This window comes from Mobula hypostoma, chromosome 15 (assembly GCF_963921235.1).
Source record: "Mobula hypostoma chromosome 15, sMobHyp1.1, whole genome shotgun sequence".
Lineage (NCBI taxonomy): Eukaryota > Metazoa > Chordata > Chondrichthyes > Myliobatiformes > Myliobatidae > Mobula > Mobula hypostoma.
In genome coordinates, this window is record NC_086111.1 from 39417270 (window position 1) to 39435417 (window position 18148).

The following is an 18148-nucleotide window of genomic DNA, read 5'->3' on the forward strand; positions in this document are numbered from 1 at the left end:
CAGTTGCCAGAAGCTACAGCAGCCTAAATTCATAATCTGTCAGTGAAACACCAGTAGTATGTCCAAAATTTAACATGCCTACAATTATCAGCATTATCAATGGGGTCTGCATAACCCCTATGGACAGAAAATTCACCAGTGGATTAGTAGAGCTAAATGTACATTATGGTGGGATCTTTATGTTAAGTATTCAATATAAAATGCAGTTCTATTGACGTCAGTGCACCGATGTTGCCATATTATGTGTTTACTTCTACTGATTCAAAGACAAATTTCTAAGTAGGGTTGCATATATACATTATGTGTATCCATAATCTGTAATGAGATTACAGACAGCCAATCAGGACCAGCCATTTTAGTGGCGGAAATCAGACAGTAGCTTCTGAAGTCCAGATGTTTGCATGTTGAGCACAAAAATCTTGATAGATATCAATGTTTTCTTTCTTCTCCCCAGCACATACTGCATATTTTGTAGCTTTTTCCAGCAGAAAGGTACAAGATGGAATTGTGATATTGAATTTAGTGGTGCTGCTCTCAGCTGCAAGGAGCAGGGTTCAATCCTCAGGGGGTATTCAGGTGAAGCTCCCTCTATAAACGTGCATTACCACTGGGTGCTCCAATTTCCCTCCCACATCCCAAAAATACGCTGACTGGTTAAATGACTACTATAAGTTGCCCCTCAGAGCAGTTTCATGGCTAAAATAATCAAAGGGGTGTTAATGAGCATGTGTAAAAGCAAATAAATTGCAGGTATAAGGACATCAGAAGAAACGGGTTTAGTGGCCTCCATCTGTGTCATGATATTGGAAATTAAAGAACTGGAGGGTATTACAATGATTCCTGTAGTTAATAATCTTGAAAATATCTCCTCTTATTTCATAAGATGTAATTAAATCCTTACAATTTAACATTCTTAATATCAGAATCAGAATCAGGTTTAATATCACTAGCATGTCCTTGAAATTGTTGTTTTGCGGCAACAATACATTGCAATACCGTACCTGATAATAACACTATGAATCATAAAAAGTAAATATTTTTATATAAAAAATAAAATTAAACAGTAGTGCAAAAAGAGAGGAAAACATAGTAAGGAACTGCTCATGGGTTAATTGGTCATTCAGGAATATGATGATGGAGGGGGAGAATGTTTGTGGCTGCCAGTCAGCAGACAAATCTCACGGTGTATAATTTATACATTCTTTGATAATAAATGTGCTTTGAATCTTGAAGTCATTCCTGGAATGATGAGAGTATGTCTTCAGGCTCCTGTACCTCATCCTTAATGGTAGAAATGAGTAGAGGGCATGTCTTAGGTGATGGGGGTCCTTATTGAATTAAACTAATGTTATACTCATAGATTGTTATACCACCCCTCTGGAGACACTCAATGGCCACTTTATTAGATACAGGAGGTAATTATTGGATATTCTGAATGTATGTTCATGGTCTTCTGCTGTTATAGCCCATTCACTTCAATATTTGACGATATTGTCTGTTTAGAGATGCTTTTCTGCACACTACTGTTGCACCACATAGTTATTTGAGTTACTATTACCTTCCTGTCAGATCGAACAAGTCTGGCCATTCTCCTCTGACCTGTCTCAATAGTAAAACAGTTTTGCGCACAGAACCACCACTCAGTGGATTTTTTTTTGTTTTGTTTTGTTTTTCACACTGTTGTCTGTAAACTCTAGAGATAGTTGTGTGTGAAAATCCCAGGAAATCAGAAGTTTCTGAGACTGGTCTAGCACGAGAAACCTTTCCACAGTCAAAGTCACTTAGATGACATTTCTTCCCCATCCTTACATTTGGTCCGAAAAACGTCTGAATCCCTTGACCACGTCTGCATGCTGTTATGCATTGAGTTGCTGCCAAATGATTGGCTGATTAGATATTTGCATTAACCAACAGGTGTACAGTTGTACCTCATAAAATGACCACTGAATGTATTTGCATATTTATATCTGTATAAATGATAAATAACAGAATGTTTTAATGTTTGATTACATTGCTTAGCTTTTTCATACTGCATGCATGGTTCAAGCTTTATTTCTGCATTCTGTGAAGTACTTAAATATCTGAGCACCACACACAAAATGTTGGAGGAACTCAGCAGGCCAGGCAGCATCTGGGAAAAGACTACAGTCAACATTTCAGGCTGAAACCCTTCAGCAGGACTGGAGAAAAAAAAAGCTGAGAAGTAGACTTAAAAGGTGGGTGAGGGGAGAGAGAAACACAAGGTGATAGGTGAAACCTGGAGGGGAAAGGATGAAGTAAAGAGCTGGGAAGTGGATTGGTGAAAGAGACAGAAGGCCATGGAAGAAAGAAAAGGGGGGGGGGGAGGAGCACCAGAGAGAGGTAATGGGCAGACAAGGAGATGAGGTGAGAGAGGGAAAAGGGGATGGGAAATAGTGAAGGGGGGGGGCAGAGGGCCATTACCAGAGGTTTGAGAAATCGATATTCATGCCATCAGGTTGAAGGCTACCCAAACAGAATATAAGGTGTTGTTCCTCCAACCTGAGTGTGGCCTCATCATGACAGTGAAGGAGGCCATGGATGGACATATCAGAATGGGAATGGGAAGTGGAATTAAAATGGGTGGCCACTGGGAGATCCTGCTTTTTCTGGTGGATGGAGCGTAGGTGCTTGGAGAAGCGGTCTCCCAATCTACGTCGAGTCTCACCGGAGACTGCACCGGGAACACTAAACACAGTATATGACCTCAACAGACTCACAGGTGAAGTGTTGCCTCACCTGGAAGGGATGTTTAGGGCCCTGAATGGTAGTGAGGGAGGAGGTATAGGGTCAGGTGTAGCTTTTGTTCGGCTTGCAAGGATAAGTGCCAGAAGGGAGATCAGTGGGGAGGGATGAATGGACAAGGGAGTCGCGTCAGGAGTGATCCCTACGGAAAGCAGAAAGTGGGTGGGAGGGAAAGATGTGCTTGGTGGTTGGATCCTGTTGGAGGTGGTGGAAGTTTCGGAAAATTATCTGCTGGGTGCAGAGGCTGGTGGGGTGGTAGGTGAGGACACAGAGGGTGGGGTGAGGGCAGACGTGCATGAAATGGAAAAGGTGCGGTTGAGGGCAGCATTGATGATGGAGGAAGGGAAGCCCCTTTCTTTGAAAAAGGAGGACATTTCCTTCACCTCATCCTGAGGGCAGATGTGGCAGAGATGTAGGAATTAAGAGAAGGGGATGGCGTTTTTACAAGTAACGGAGTGGGACGAGGTACAGTCCAGGTAACTGTAAGAGTCCGTGGGTTAATAACAGACATCGGTGGATAAGCTGTCTCCGGAGATAGAGACAATGAGATCGAGAAAGGGGAGGGAGGCATCGGAAATGGACCAGGTAAGTTTGAGGGCAGAGTGGAAGTTGGAGACAAAGTGGATGAATTCGACGAGTTCAGCATGGGTGCAGAAAGCAAAACCAATATAGTTGTTGATGTAGCTTAAGAAAAATGCGGGACGGTCACCGATATAGGCTTGGAACACAGACTTATCCATGTAGCCGACAAACAGGCAGGCATAGCTGGGATTCATGCAAGTGCCCATGGCTACCCCATTTGTTTGAAGGAAGAGGGAGGAGCCAAAGGAGAAATTATTTAGTGTGAGGACAAGTTCCGCTAGGTGGAGGAGAGTAGTGGTGGAGGGGACCTGGTTAGGTCTGGTGTCCAGAAAGAAGCGGAGAGCTTTGAGGCCTTCCAGCTGGGGGATGGACATATGTAGGGAATTATCTGAGCTTTTTTATTTTCTGATTAAGATTCTTCATTGTGATTCTAGACACAAGGGATTGCATGTGCTGTAATCTGGAGCAAATGACAAACCACTGGAGGAACTCAGTGGGTCAGAAAGCATCTGTGGCATTTGGGTGGAGAAGAAACTTCCAATATTTTGGGTTGAGACCGTGCAGAGTTCTGATGTAGGGCCTCGGCCTGAAATATTGGTAGTTCTTCTCTCCTATGCTGGCTGTCCGATTTGCTGAGTTCCTCCAATAATTTGTGTTTTGTTCTTCTTTTTGAGTGTCAATTTTTCTTGCTTGATCACTTTCCTGTTGATGAACACCAGACTCCAAGCTGAGCCCCACAGCAGCTGCACCAGAGAATCTGAAATCCAGATTTCAAGGATCATTAGATCAACATAGCTAGGTTTCTTTGTTGGTAATCACAAAGTTGTGTTGTAAGTTTCAAATGAACTTGAGAACACAATGAATCTATATTGGGTTCCATTCCCTTTGATATAAATGATTCATTTTGTTGTTAAATCTGAATATCTTTAACCTGAGTGCACCATTTACATTGTTAGATCTGCTATTCAGAGCTCTTTCTCAATGCACACATGGCATAACAGTTGAACTGGCTTTTGACATATTCCCAGACAACACAAACCATCAGTGCAAGCACTGTACGTTCAGACTTAAATGTTTTCAAGCCTTTGTAAAAGGCTTCCTTAGTAGAAGACACAACAATGCCTGCAGAACTTTCAGTATTTCTTGTACACTCCAGAAAACGAAGAACAGACTTGAATGATGCCTAAAGCAGTAAATAAATAAGTTATTGTTCAGAAGTACATGAATGTACAACATATATAGGAGTATTCAGCTGCAGAGTCCTTTATTTTGTTATTACATGCCCAATAGTGTTGCAAGTTCAGAGAATGGATACATGTTTATTGATTCCCTGACTGGTACTGACATCAACTGGAGGCAATTGGGTCAGTGCAAGCTTATTCAAATGGCAAGGTCAAACAAGGAGCTAAAGACAATTGCATGATGTTCCTCCAGCTGTTATTTATTTAAAGTTCCAGTGTATTATTTATAATACCAATGCAATGATTGTATTTGCAACAATAAGACAAACACAACTGGTGCCTCTGACCTGAAAACAATTTAAAAACATTCGATCCTTCCATGTTTTTTTCAGCCTCCAACAAAAATTGAAGGAGACCAGCCTACTTCCACTGAAAAAAAGAAAAGAATGTGCTCTCAATTTATGGCAGCACATAAAACATCTTGTAAGTGGTAGAACCTCAATCCATTCTTTACAAGGGAACAGTCAAATTGGCACAACCAGAGATAGAGATTCCCAACACTGGGAGTCCGCAGCAACCCGGTTTTCTTGAGATTGTCAGATCCTATTCTGAAGCTGTGTCCTCTGGTCTTAGACTATCCCACCATAGGAAACATCCTCTTCACATCCACTCTATCAAGGCCTTTACATGGGAAAGTAACAAATGCTTGGTCAGGGATGAGGTGACTGGAGGACGTTAAGGAGTCTTCAGAGGAACCAGAGTCTTCTGTTGGCTCGTAGACTTAGGTCATTCCATCCAGTGGAAATATGGGCATAAAATTATACGGCAGTGGCATTGGTGCTGTTCACATCACAAAGACCACAGACCTCTAAGAACTTTCAAGGCGTGTATTTTCACATTTTATACGTTCTATCTCCCATGGACCCATTTCCCTTGGCTACATATTCCATGTTTAGTCAAGTATCCTACCACCATTTCCCTCTGACGACGTTCTTTTTATAATAAGCAACAAAAAGCTTTTTTTTTGTAAACTAAGTCGGCTCTTCCGTTGCTACCATTGATGCTGTACAAGTGCCAAATGTTAAAGAAGGGTGAATTTTAAATGGTTTCAAAGAACACAGTAACTATCTGGAACTAAATTCTGAAGTGAGGTCATTAAGCCTGCTCTCCCACGACATGCTGTTAATTTGTGCATTATTATTTTGGGAGTCCTTTTGTTTCTTGTAATGAATTTCCTATAATGTGTCAAGAAGTAACCTTATGCTTTACAAAGTGTTCTCAAACACAGAACATTGTGAAAAGGGAAAACTAAGCATGGCCTAAATATTTGCCAATATAGGAAATGTACAGGCAGCAGTCCCTGAACCAGAATGAGTCAGTCAAAGTCTCACCTGTTAGTGACCTCAGGCTCCTGCAGCAACCAATAATACTTGTTGGACACCATCAGCAGATTCTTTTGTGGTTGAGCTGAGTCACTTTTTGGAGGAGATTACAGGAAACTCCAGCACGTATGTAATGTCTGAACTTGATCTGGAAATCTTTGGATCTGCTGTTACATTCCTACTTTGTAAAAAGGATTTCCAATTGCCAGACTAATATCCTTGCCTTGACTTGATGAATACAAAACTGATGGGGGAAAAAAAGAGTATGAATTGCTTCGATGTTCTCACAGTGTGTCTTTAACCTTTAAAATAATTCTCTGGTTCTAATTTTTTTTTCAGATCGGTAAAGGGCAGTTTTAATGGTGCTTCAGGCTTTACTTTCTGATTGCAAACCTTTATATTATATGCTTTATGAGAAAAGTACATAAGTATGCAATTTTTAAAATCCAAAGTTGTTTTCCAAAGGGAACTTTCTTTCACAGGAGGCAAAGCGATTTACTTGAATGTATTGTGGAAAGGTTAAGCAAAAAAAAAGAAGCCATTTTAGTCTTTAAATCTTCAAGTCTGATTGCATTGCAGAGAAAAAAAGTGCAGTAAATTTCACGTATTCAGCACTGTTTCAGTAAGTTGCCTTATACTGTGATAAATCCAGATTCAGAACACCAATGATGTCATTCTTGTCCTGAACGATGAAACGCAATATTGCATCAGCTAAGAACTGTCAGTATAAATCCCAGCTGACTTGTTGCACATCAGAAAACAATTAGGAATATTCAGCAGCACCAGAAAGGTCTAGTCTGATGTCAAGTTAATTTGAAGAGTCTAGGGAGAAGATGGATAACATCATGCACGATGCTGTATATAAAAAAGCAAGACAAAGATGAGGCATCCTTAAGGTATAAGTACAATAAAATGTTATTGAATATTAGTCCACATGTTTTCATTTTAAATCTGTCATAAACAATCATGTTTTCCAGATCACTTTTCAGTGTTGATTCATTTGACAACAGTAAAGATAGAAGCAAGCTAAGAATGTTTTCCCCAACTACTCTATCCTGTCAGATATTATGAAATTTAATCTTCCGTCATTATTGGAACATACATTTTGCTAAACACTGTTTATAGTATATTAAATATGCCTTAACCAATTCAACAAAGGGTGCATTCAACAAATCTGCCATCTTAACTGCTGACATATATTACACTAAATCACTTTGTAAATGAAAAAGGATTGTATATATTTGATATTGTAATTGGCATCATTATTTTATCAGTCTTTTTATTCAGTTGGAGATAGTTGTCTTAAGGCGTCAATCATCGTGGTTGTTGTTTTGTGTTGCTGCTGACTGGCAACGTGGTAATTCTTGGCTTAAGGTAATATAGTGACATTTTGTTATTACTTTTTATGACATTTTCATGACATCAAAGTAACCACAGAGCTAATGTGATACACCACATTGTAAAGTCTCTTGAAATGTGGCCATGTGCCTAACTCTTTATGGAACTTGTCTGTCTGAAAATGCATAGATTGAACTATAATTATTATGCTTCCAACTGAGTGAGGAGGATACTAAAATGAACATGTTTTTACCCTGAAAATATTTGTATTTTCAAGACGTAAACAATTTGTATGGGCTAGAATGCTTTATTCCACAAGTAATAATATTGAGCTATGTAGATAGGCTTGAGCTTTGCATGGATTTAGATTGACTGAGCATCAAGAGATGTTGAGAAAATCAACATGTACTCAAATGAAAGACAATCTTGTGAGAGCTGGAGACCAATATCAAAGTGAGCATTGTGTTCCTCTTTGGATGTCAGTTCGTTAAAAACAGTTTGTCTTACTCCTTAAGACAACTATCTCCTACTGAATAAAAAGACTGATGAAATAATGATACCAATTACCGTATCAAATATATACAATCCTTTTTCATTTACAAAGTGATTTAGTGTAATATATGTCATCAGTAAAGATGGCAGATTTGTTGAATGCACCCTTTGTTGAATTGGTTAAGGCATATTTAATATACCATAAACAGTGTTTAGTAAAATGTATGTTCCAGAGGTTAGAGGGGTAAAACATCAACTTGTTGTCAAGTGTGTATTATTTAGATAACTTAAAACAGGAATTATTCCACAGTTTCTGAGGACACCTTGGATTGCATAGTGGGAGAAGTAGTTCAAAAAAAGTGAGCGGGGGCAGTTGGGACATTCCTTTGCACTGTGTTTCTGAGGATTGTGCCTAATTAGGCATTTAGCAAAGGCTCATAAAAAGAGATTAGGTTTAAGCAGAGTGGCCATTGTTGAAACGGTCATTGTTGGAGTAAGCCAGTATTAGAGTGGGGAGTCCAGGCTTTGGCAAGCAGATGGAAAGGGTGGAGGGTGGCAGTAGAAGAGGTGAAGAGAATGTGCTAGGGAATGAGACAGGGCAGATGACAGAAGTTTGTGTAGGGGAACACTTCGCATCTGGTGATCATAATGCCTTTAGTTTCAAGATAGTTATGGAGAAGGATAGGTCTGGTCCTTGGGTTGAGATTCTAAACTGGAGAAGGACCAATTTTAATCAAATCAGCAAGGATCTGGCAAGTGTAGATGGGACAGATTGTTTTCTGGCAAAGATGTACTTGGTAAATGGGAGGCATTCAAAAGTGAAATTTTGAGATTGCAGTGTTTGTATGTTTCTGTCAGAATAAAAGGCAATGATAATTGGTTTAGGAAATCTTGGTTTTCTAGAGATATTGAGGCTCTGGTTAAGTAAAAGAAGGAGGTGCATAACAGGTATAGGCAGGAAGGAGCAAATGAGGTACTTGAGAAGTATAAGAAATGCAAGAGAACACCTAAGACAGAAATCAGGATGGCTTAAAAATGAAGACATAAGGTTGCTGTAGCAGACAAGGGTAAAGAGAATCCCAAAGGGCTTCTACAGATATATTAAGAACAAAAGGATAGCAAGGGACAAAATTAGTCCTCATGAAGATTAAAGTAGTCATCTATGCATAGAACTAAAAGAGATGGGGAGATCTTAAATAGATTTTTTGCTCCTGTATTTACTTGGGAGAGGGACACAGAATCTATAGAAATGAAGCAAAACAAAAGTGGGGTCATGGACCCTACATACATTACAGGGGAGGAGGCACTTGTTTTCTTGAGGCAAATTAGGTTGTATAACTTCCCAGGGCCTGACAAGGTGCTCCCTCAGACCCTGTAGGAGGCTAGTGCAGAAATTTCAGGGACCCTAGCAGAGATATTTAAAAAGTCCCCAGTCATGGATGAAGTGCCGGAGGATTGGAGGATATCTAAAGTTGTTCTAGTGTTTTAGAAAGACCCTATGAATAAACTGGAAAACTATAGGCCAACAAGCCTGACATCAGTGGTGGGTAGGTTATTGGAAGGATTTCTAAGGGATTAGATATATATCAGTATTCGGATAGGCAGGAACTAATTAAGGATAGTCAACATGGCTTTGTGTGTGGTAGGTCATGTCTACCCAATCTTATAGAGTCTATCTAGGAAGTTACCAGGAAAGCCAATGAAAACAAAGCCATGGATGCTGTTTACATGGATCTTAGCAAGAACTTTGACAAGGTCCTGCATGGGAGGTTGGTCAAGAAGGTTCAGTTGCTTGAGATTCAGGAAGAGGTAGTAAGTTGGAATAGACATTGGCTTCACGGGAGAAACCAGAGAGTGGTAGTAGATGATTGCCTCTCTGACTGGAGGTCTGTGACTAATGGTGTACCACAGGGATCGGTGCCGTGTCCATTCTTGATTGTTGTCTATCAACAATCTGGATGATGATGTGGTAAACTGGATCAGCAATTTTGTGAATGACACCAAGATGTGGGCTGTAGTGCAGAGTGAGGAAAACTATCAAAGCTTGCAGCAGGGTCAGGACCAGCTGGAAAACTGGGCTGTAAATTGGCAAGTGGGATTTAATGCAGCCAAGTATGAGGTGTTGCACTTTAGGACAAACCAGGTTAGGACTTAGGGTAGCTTTTGGCACACTGGCCTTCATAAATCAAAGTATTGAGTACAGGAGTTGGGATGTCATGTTGAAGTTATATAAAATGTTGGTGAGGCCCAATCTGGAGTATTGTGTGCAGTTTTGATCACCTACCTACAGGAAAGATGTCATTAAGATTGAAAGAGTGCACAGAAAATTAATAGGGGTGTTGCCAGGACTTGAGGACCTGAGTTATAGGGGAAGGTTGAATAGGTTCAGATTTTATTACCTAGAATGTAGGAGTTCGAGGGGAGATTTCGTAGAGCTATACAAATTACACGGGGTATAGCTAGGGTAAATGTAAGCAGGCTTTTTCCGCTGAGGTTGGGTGAGATTAGAACTAGGTGTCATGGGTTAAGGATGAAAGGTGAAACGTTTAGTGAGAACAGGAGCGGGAATTTCTTCTCTCAAGTGGTGATGAGAATGTGAAACGAGCTGTCAGCAGGTTCGATTTCAACATTTAAAAATTTGGGTCAGTACATGGATGGGAGGTGTATGGAGGGCTATGGTCCAGGTGCCTCATTCTGTGCTGTACTGTTCTATGATTCTAATTATGGGTCTTCCCCATGGCACTTAGGGCCAACGTACATGTAGATATAAACATATATTTATGTAACGCGCTGTAAGGATTCACTGTTAATGTAATGGCTTCTCTTGTAATGTTTCACTGCTAAGGCTGATGAAATGGCTTTTCTGTAATGTTCATTGCTGAGGTAATGGTTTCTCTGTAGCAGCAATGTTTGGGTTATGGCAGGAGAGAGAACAGGACTGTGGTATGCATGTTAGCCAATCAGGATTTTGTTGCTCTGTCTTGTGAATCTGGAAGGAGATTTTTCGCGGACTTTTGCCAGGAAGAGATGAGGAGAGAAGATGCGAATGGAGAGATCTGGTAGACCTCCAGACGGAGTGGACTTGGAGCAAGGGTCCGAAGGTCAGCGACGATTGGAGGAGGTCGATGGTACATGATCGACTTATCAGTGAGCTCCAACTTTGCACAACAGACTGTTTAATAAGATTGGGGCCCTTTTTTTCTCCTTTTTTCCATTTCTTTACTAACCATATAGTCAAAGTAAGATTTATAGAGCTCAATCGTTTAATCGCATATTGTGTACTGTTTGTTATTTTGGGGTACTGATTTGTAACATCGCGCAGCATCATCCCAAATGAGATTTCTTAAGTTTGGCCGGGCCGGGGGCTATCACCCCCTATACTAAGCCACGAGCCGAAGCGAGAGTTACATTTACCTCCCCTATCCTCTGCTTTCCGCAGAGATCGCTCCCTCCATGATTCCCTTGTCCATCTGTCCCTCCCCCCCTAATATGCCTCCCAGCACATACCTCTGCAGGTGGCTTAAATGCTACACCTACCCATTCACCTCCTTCCTCACCTTCATTCGGGGCCCCAAACAGTCCTTGCATGTGAGGCAACACTTCACCTGCAAGTCTGCTGGGGTTATCTGTTGCTCCCGATGCAGCCTCTTTGACATTGGTGAGACCTGACGTAAATGAGGGCACTGCTTCGTTGACCACCTCCACTCCATCCACCCAAAAGTGGAACTTCCCAGTGGCCAAACATTTCGATTCCCATTCCCATTTCTGTTCCGACATGTCAGTCCTTGGCCTTCTCAGAGTGGAGGAGCAACACCTTATATTCTGCCTGGGTAGCCTCCAACCTGATGGCATGAATATTGATTTCTCCTTCCAGTAAAAAAGTTTTCTCTTCCCATCCTCCCTTCTTCCATTCCCCACTCTGGCCTTTTACCTCTTCTCACCTGCCTATGTTCCCCCCTGGTCCCCTCCTCCTTCCCTTTCTCCTATGGTCCACTCTTCTCTATCAGATTCCTTCTTCTCCAGCCCTTTACTTTTTCCACCCTCCTGGCTTCACCTATCACCTTTTAGCTAGCTTCCTTTTTTATTCTGGCATCTTCCCCCTCACCCCCCCAAACTTCCTTTCCTTTTTAATCTTGAGGGAGAGTCTCGGCTCAAAGCATTGACTGTTTATTAATGACCATAGATGTTCCTGACCTGCTGAGATCCTCCAGCATTTTGCGAGTGTCCCTTTAGATTTCCAGCACCTGCAGACTTACGTAAGTGGAAGTGATCTGTCCGTACTCTGATATCATGGATGTAGATACTGGAAGCTTGCTGCGTTTTGTGACCTAATGCATGTTAACCCTCCTAAAAGTTTGTTTATAAAAAAGAAAGCACCCCATATTTATCAGTTCCTGAACAATGTGAAAACATCGGCATAAAAGGTTGCTTTGGGTAATGCATTCCTTTGGAATTCCCGTAGCCTTCAAGTGGACAAGCAAGTTTAATCATAAGGGTTACAGTCTGTGCCAGTGATGGGTGGTATAAGCTCACCATTACACAGGTAGGTTCCCTACACTCACACCACATTTCCTTTGGCAGGTCACATGGAGTATGAGTTGATGAGAAAGTCTCATCTCTAGACATTGAACCTGAGCAAAGGCAGCAAATAGGCAGTTCCAAGAGTGAGTGTGGAAGGAACAGAGGCTAAATGATAATTTGTATGTACTCCATACACTTGACTGTGCTTCAATAAATAATTGTGCATATTGATCAAAATAAGAACAGTAATTATAGTTACAATAGACCACTGTGGAGCTTGAACTGAATAAAGCTGATAATGATGCATTAGGATTGCAATATGCTCATGCTCCTTTGATCCTATTTTAGATGCACACAAAATTTGTGTTTCCAATTTATCAGCATGATTTAAATGCTGTCAGGGCTAGTCATCTTGTTTATTACCTCAGCGCAGACACGCACCAGTTGAAGTTATCGAGTGCTGACTGAAGCCTTTGCTATAGATTTCACAGTGAAGATGATCGTTGTCTCCAGGTTCTGATACATGTCATTGCAAAGGTTGTTCTCATTTCTGCAAAGTGAGGGAAAGGAGTTGTCTGTTGTGAAAGATCTAATGGGTCCTTCAGAGGGTGATTTAAATTCTGAACTGGTTTTGGCTATTACATCATTGGTTGATAAATGCCAAAGTGTACCTGCAGAGAGCCAAATTTATCGTAGGCTGGAGTGTTCCCTGGAGTCAGGGCCACACTGGATGGGTGAGAACGATATGAGGCTAGGGTGGAGCAGATATCTCGGTTACTGGACGAGTGGTGGTGCTCGGATAATATGAAAAAGCAGAAACTGGTAGAGTGTTTAAAGGGTCCAATGGCTGATAAAGTGAGGTTCCAAAAGGCAGAAAACCCATTAGTCACATCAGCTAATCACCTGCAAGCTCCAGATGATGCTTTTGGCATTGCCGGAAGAGCAGCCAATCTTAGGATGAAGTTTAGGCACACCTCCCAGGAGGACAGAGAGAATCTGTCTGCCTATCTTTTCAAGTTGGAGAAACTGCTACATTGTTTGTGCCACAAAGGGGGCATTTCATTGTCTGAGACGAATTGTTTGAGGATGGAACAGGTTGTGAAGGGCGTGCTGTATTTCAATGTATTCCATGTATTTCAATGACATGCAAGATGTCATCTTCTCCATCTTTGACCGAGTTACTCAGAGAAGTTAGAGAGGGGAAAACATGATGGAGAAGTGAAACATTCCTTAAAAGCCGAGCAGTGCCTCTTTGGCTAATGTGACTACTGATGCCACAGAGATAGAGTTTTTGAGGAATGAAGTGGAAAACATCCGAGTTAAGCTGACGTCAACTAATGTTTCAGCTAAATGTGACACGACTGTTGGGAAACCCGACCCACCTGTAGGACTAAGATGAGGTGCTGCTGAACAGGGACTTTTGTCTAGAGAGGTGGCTGGTATTTTCTGCTACAACGGTGAAGAAGACGGACATTTCAAGTGAGACTGTGAGGGACAGGAAAATCTTCGAAAAGTTAAGTCAGCAGTTCATCAAACAGAAAGGAAAAGAGGCGAAACAGCACCTTATATTCCTCCAACCTGTTGGCATGAACAAAGATTTCTCAAATTTCCAGTAATGCCCCCCCATCACCATTTCCCATCCCCTTTTCCCTCTCTAACCGTATCTCCTTGCCCACCCATCACCTCTCTCTGGTGCTCCTCCCCACTTTTTCTTTCTTCCATGGCCTTCTGTCTCTTTCACCAATCAATTTCCCAGCTCTTTACTTCATCCCTCCCCCTCCAGATTTCACCTATCACCTTGTGTTTCTCTCTCCCCTCTCCCCCACCTTTTACATCTACTCCTCAGCTTTTTTTCTCCAGTCCTGCTGAAGGGTTTCGGCCTGAAACGCCGACTATACTTTTTTCCATAGATGCTGTCTGGCCTGCTGAGTTCCTCCAGCATTTTGTGTGTGTTGCTCGGAATTCCAGCATCTGCAGATTTTTTCTTGTTTGTGAAAACTACGGAGGGACCCAGTGAAGGAATGGGCTGGTGACTTGGAGAGAAAACATTCCAATCAGTGTATCAAGGGAAATACTAAAGTGCAAAAAAACCTGAAGGTTTAGTGGGACCATGCTTTGAAGTATCCATACAGATCGAAGGTGTTTATGCTAGAGCCATACTTGACCCAGGTTCTCAAGTTACCTTGCTTTATGGATCCTTTTACAACTGGTACTTGATGCATTTACCATCGACAGCACTCGGTGCCCTTGAGATTTGGGGGGTTAGTACTGACGAGTACCCATACAATGGTTACTTGTCATTGAAACTGGAGATTTCAGAAGCAGATGCTAATGTAACTGAGACTATAGACACACCAGTGTTGGTCTGCCCGGATCTGGCTGGAAATGGTGAAGCTGCCATGCTTGTGGGAACAAATACTTCCATTGTGAGAAGAGGAGTCACACTTAACTGCAGGAGTGCTGGTGGCAGATATCTTCAGCTGTCTCCGCAAACAGGAGGACAGTGATTGTCAGTAAGACCTCAGGAAGGGATATTACCCTCAGAAGTGAATGCTGATTACCCACCTCTTTGCTGTGGTGGGAAGAGTGTAATACCCTGGTTAAGATTTCTACTGCTATGTTGTGAGGCAGTTTATATTAGCAGTTTTCTGTAAAAGCAGTGTGACATGCTGGAAAGTGTGTTTTGGCTTTGGCTAAGATGAGGTGCCATGTTGTGTGTCAGTCAGTCAGGATCGTGGGATGTGAGAGAAAACTCTTGAGAGCTGTGGGGAAGAGTTTCCTGAAGGACAGTAGTATGGCTTGGGTTTTTTAGCAGAAGCTGTGGGATGGGCGACAGGGGAAGTTGCCTTGGAAGGAGAGTCCCCAAAGTAAGAAGTGCTTTGTGCAAATGAATGGCTCCAGGGAGGAAGGGCCGATACTCCCGAGAGAGCCAGTTCATTTGAGATGGTCTTTGAGGGGAGTTTGGAATGTGGCGGGTACTTTCAGGCAGACTCTGGGTCTAGTGCGTGCCTCAACCACACCACTTAATGTTTCCATCTCCTCCAGTAAATTCCCAGTGATAGGTCACAATACTTAAATGAAGCTCAACTCATGGAAATCAAGTGGAACCAAAACTAAAACAGTTGAACATTTTTCAGTAAGGTCACATCTCTTAACTAACTTGGATTTCTCCTCCAGGTCAGGAAGTGTACATGAGGCATAGACAAAGCCAACAAAAGCAATCTGTATTGTATTTTTTTCTCTCTCTACCTTAGGTCCACTCAAAGAAATTTATTTTATCCTGAATATGACTGATTACATGAATGTGACTGGTATGATTACCGAAAAACAAAAACAAAAGAACAGCAAAATCAATAAACTGCTTATACTGTAAATGTTAAGTAAAAATATTAAATGCTAGAAACACTCGTCAGGTCAGGCAGCATCCATGACAATGAACTTGGACATGATATGTTATCTCTTTCTGAAGGTGCTGCTTGACCAGATAAGTAATTCCAGCATATTCTGTCAGTTTGTTTGAATATGGTCCAAGTGCGAAGAGAGAGAGAGAGAGAGAGAGAGAGAGAGAGAGAGAGTGAGAGAGGGAGGGAGAGGGAGAGAGAGAGGGAGAGGGAGAGGGAGAGAGGGAGAGGGAGAGGGAGAAAGAGAGAGAGTGAGAGAGAGAGGGAGTGAGAGAGGGAGGGAGAGGGAGAGAGAGAGAGTGAGAGAGAGAGGGAGAGGGAGAGGGAGAGAGAGAGGGAGAGGGAGAGAGGGAGAGGGAGAGAGGGAGGGAGAGGGAGAGAGAGAGAGTGAGAGAGAGGGAGAGGGAGAGGGAGAGAGAGAGGGAGAGGGAGAGAGGGAGAGGGAGAGAGGGAGAGGGAGAGGGAGAAAGAGAGAGAGTGAGAGAGAGAGGGAGAGGGAGAGAGAGAGAAAGGGAGAGGGAGAGAGGGAGAGGGAGAGGGAGAGGGAGAGAGAGAGAGAGAGAGAGAGAGAGGGGAGAGAGGGAGAGGGAGAGAGAGTGAGAGAGAGGAGAGAGAGAGAGAGAGACTGAAGCAGGTTGATAGTTCACAGATATTAATGCGAACAGGATTTTAAGGGGAACCAAAACAATAAACATTAGGTCAAACAGGGCAGTTAACTAAAACTCTTGAAACGGAAAACTAAATGCCAAGACTGGAGCGGAAAGGAATATCTAAGTATGAAACGAATACTGCTAGTCTTCAATATCAGTCGACTTAAAAGTCCGCTTTCTCGGGCAAGGCCGAATGCAAGCAGGTAATGTAACATTGCTGGGCTTTCTTCAAGTCTCAGCAAGTGCTACAACGAACAGAAGGAAGTTAAATACGGCCATAATTAAATAATTAGCTGACACATGGATATTCACGAGCACAACTGCCGAATGCGCAGCACAGCTGAGTCCGTGGTTTTGATAGGGTCCCCTCCCCCCACCCCCAGGCACAGCTCCTGAAGTGTCATGGACTTGTGCCCACTGGAAGTCCTGGATGAGCAACTTGTCCATGATATCCTTCGCCGGGATCCAAGAACATTCTTCAGGACTGTACCCTCCTCAATCCACAAGTTGGTGACCAGCTTGAGCTGGGAAATATGAAACACTGGGTGGATCTTCTTTGATGCTGGTAGGCGCAACCTATACGAGACCTTGTTGGCTCCCTTTTCCACTACAAATGATCCCACATAGCACGGAGCCAAACCGTGGTTCTCGACTTTCAGGGGAAGGTACCTTAACACTGACCAGACCTCCTCTCCTGGTTTGAAAGGCTTCACCTGTCGGCAGAGCCGGTCAGCCTGCCGGGAATGTTGCTTCTGGGTGCGTAGCAGAGAAGCCCTGGCTCGTCTTCAGGTGCCGTGTAGTGCTGGATTAGCTGTTCATCAGCAGGAACTCCCACATCAAGCTCCTGGTCAGGGAAGAACAGTGGCTTGAATCCTTTACGGCATTCAAAGGGGGTCATACCCGTGGAGGATGACTGGAGGTTATTGTGGGCGATCTCTGCCCAAACCAATTGGGACTCCAGGACGTGGGGTTGGAAGAGGCAAGGCAGCGCAGGGTTGTCTCCAACTCCTGGTTCACTCCCTCAATCTGGCCACATGATTGGGGCTGGAAACCAGGCGAGAGGCTGGCCGTGGTTCCTACAAGAGAGCGAAAAGCCTTCCAAAAGCAGGAAGTGAACTGTGGTCCACGATCAGACACTATGTCGTGAATGAAGCTGTGGAGCCTGAGCACATGTTGAACCCTGAGTGTGGCAGTCTCATGATCCAACGGGAGCTTAGGGAGGGCAATGGACTGGGCAGCCTTGGAGAATCAATCCACGGTGACCAAAATGGTTGTGTTTCCATTAGATGGGGGCAGACCAATGAGGAAATCCACCAAAGGGTAGGACCAGGGTGGTGGAGCACAGGCAGTGGACATAACAGGCCCACGGGATGCTGGCGTGAGCACTGAGTGCAGGTAGAACAGGCAGATACAAAGACATGAACATCCTGGAACATAGAGGAACACCAAAATTGTCTGTTAATAAATTCCTGGATGGCTAGCCATGATGGGAGCAGTGACTCTATTACAAAACTTTGGAGCGCAACGTAGAAGGGACAGCCAGTTGGGAGTACCCCCACTTGGGCTTGGGTCCAACTGTTGGGTGGCCCTCACCTCCATCTCTATTCCCCAGATCGCTGGAGCAGCAATGAATGAGTGAGGAAGGATGGGATTTGGATCGGCATTGTCCTCAGATCCATCGAACTGCCGGAGCAGAGTGTCGGTCTTGGTATTCTTGCTGCCGGGACGATAGGCGAGGATGATATTAAACCAGGTAAAGAAGAGAGTCCACTAGGCTTGACAGGAGATGAGTCTCTTTGAAGGAGAGGTTCTTGTCATCTACCTGAACTGAGAATAGA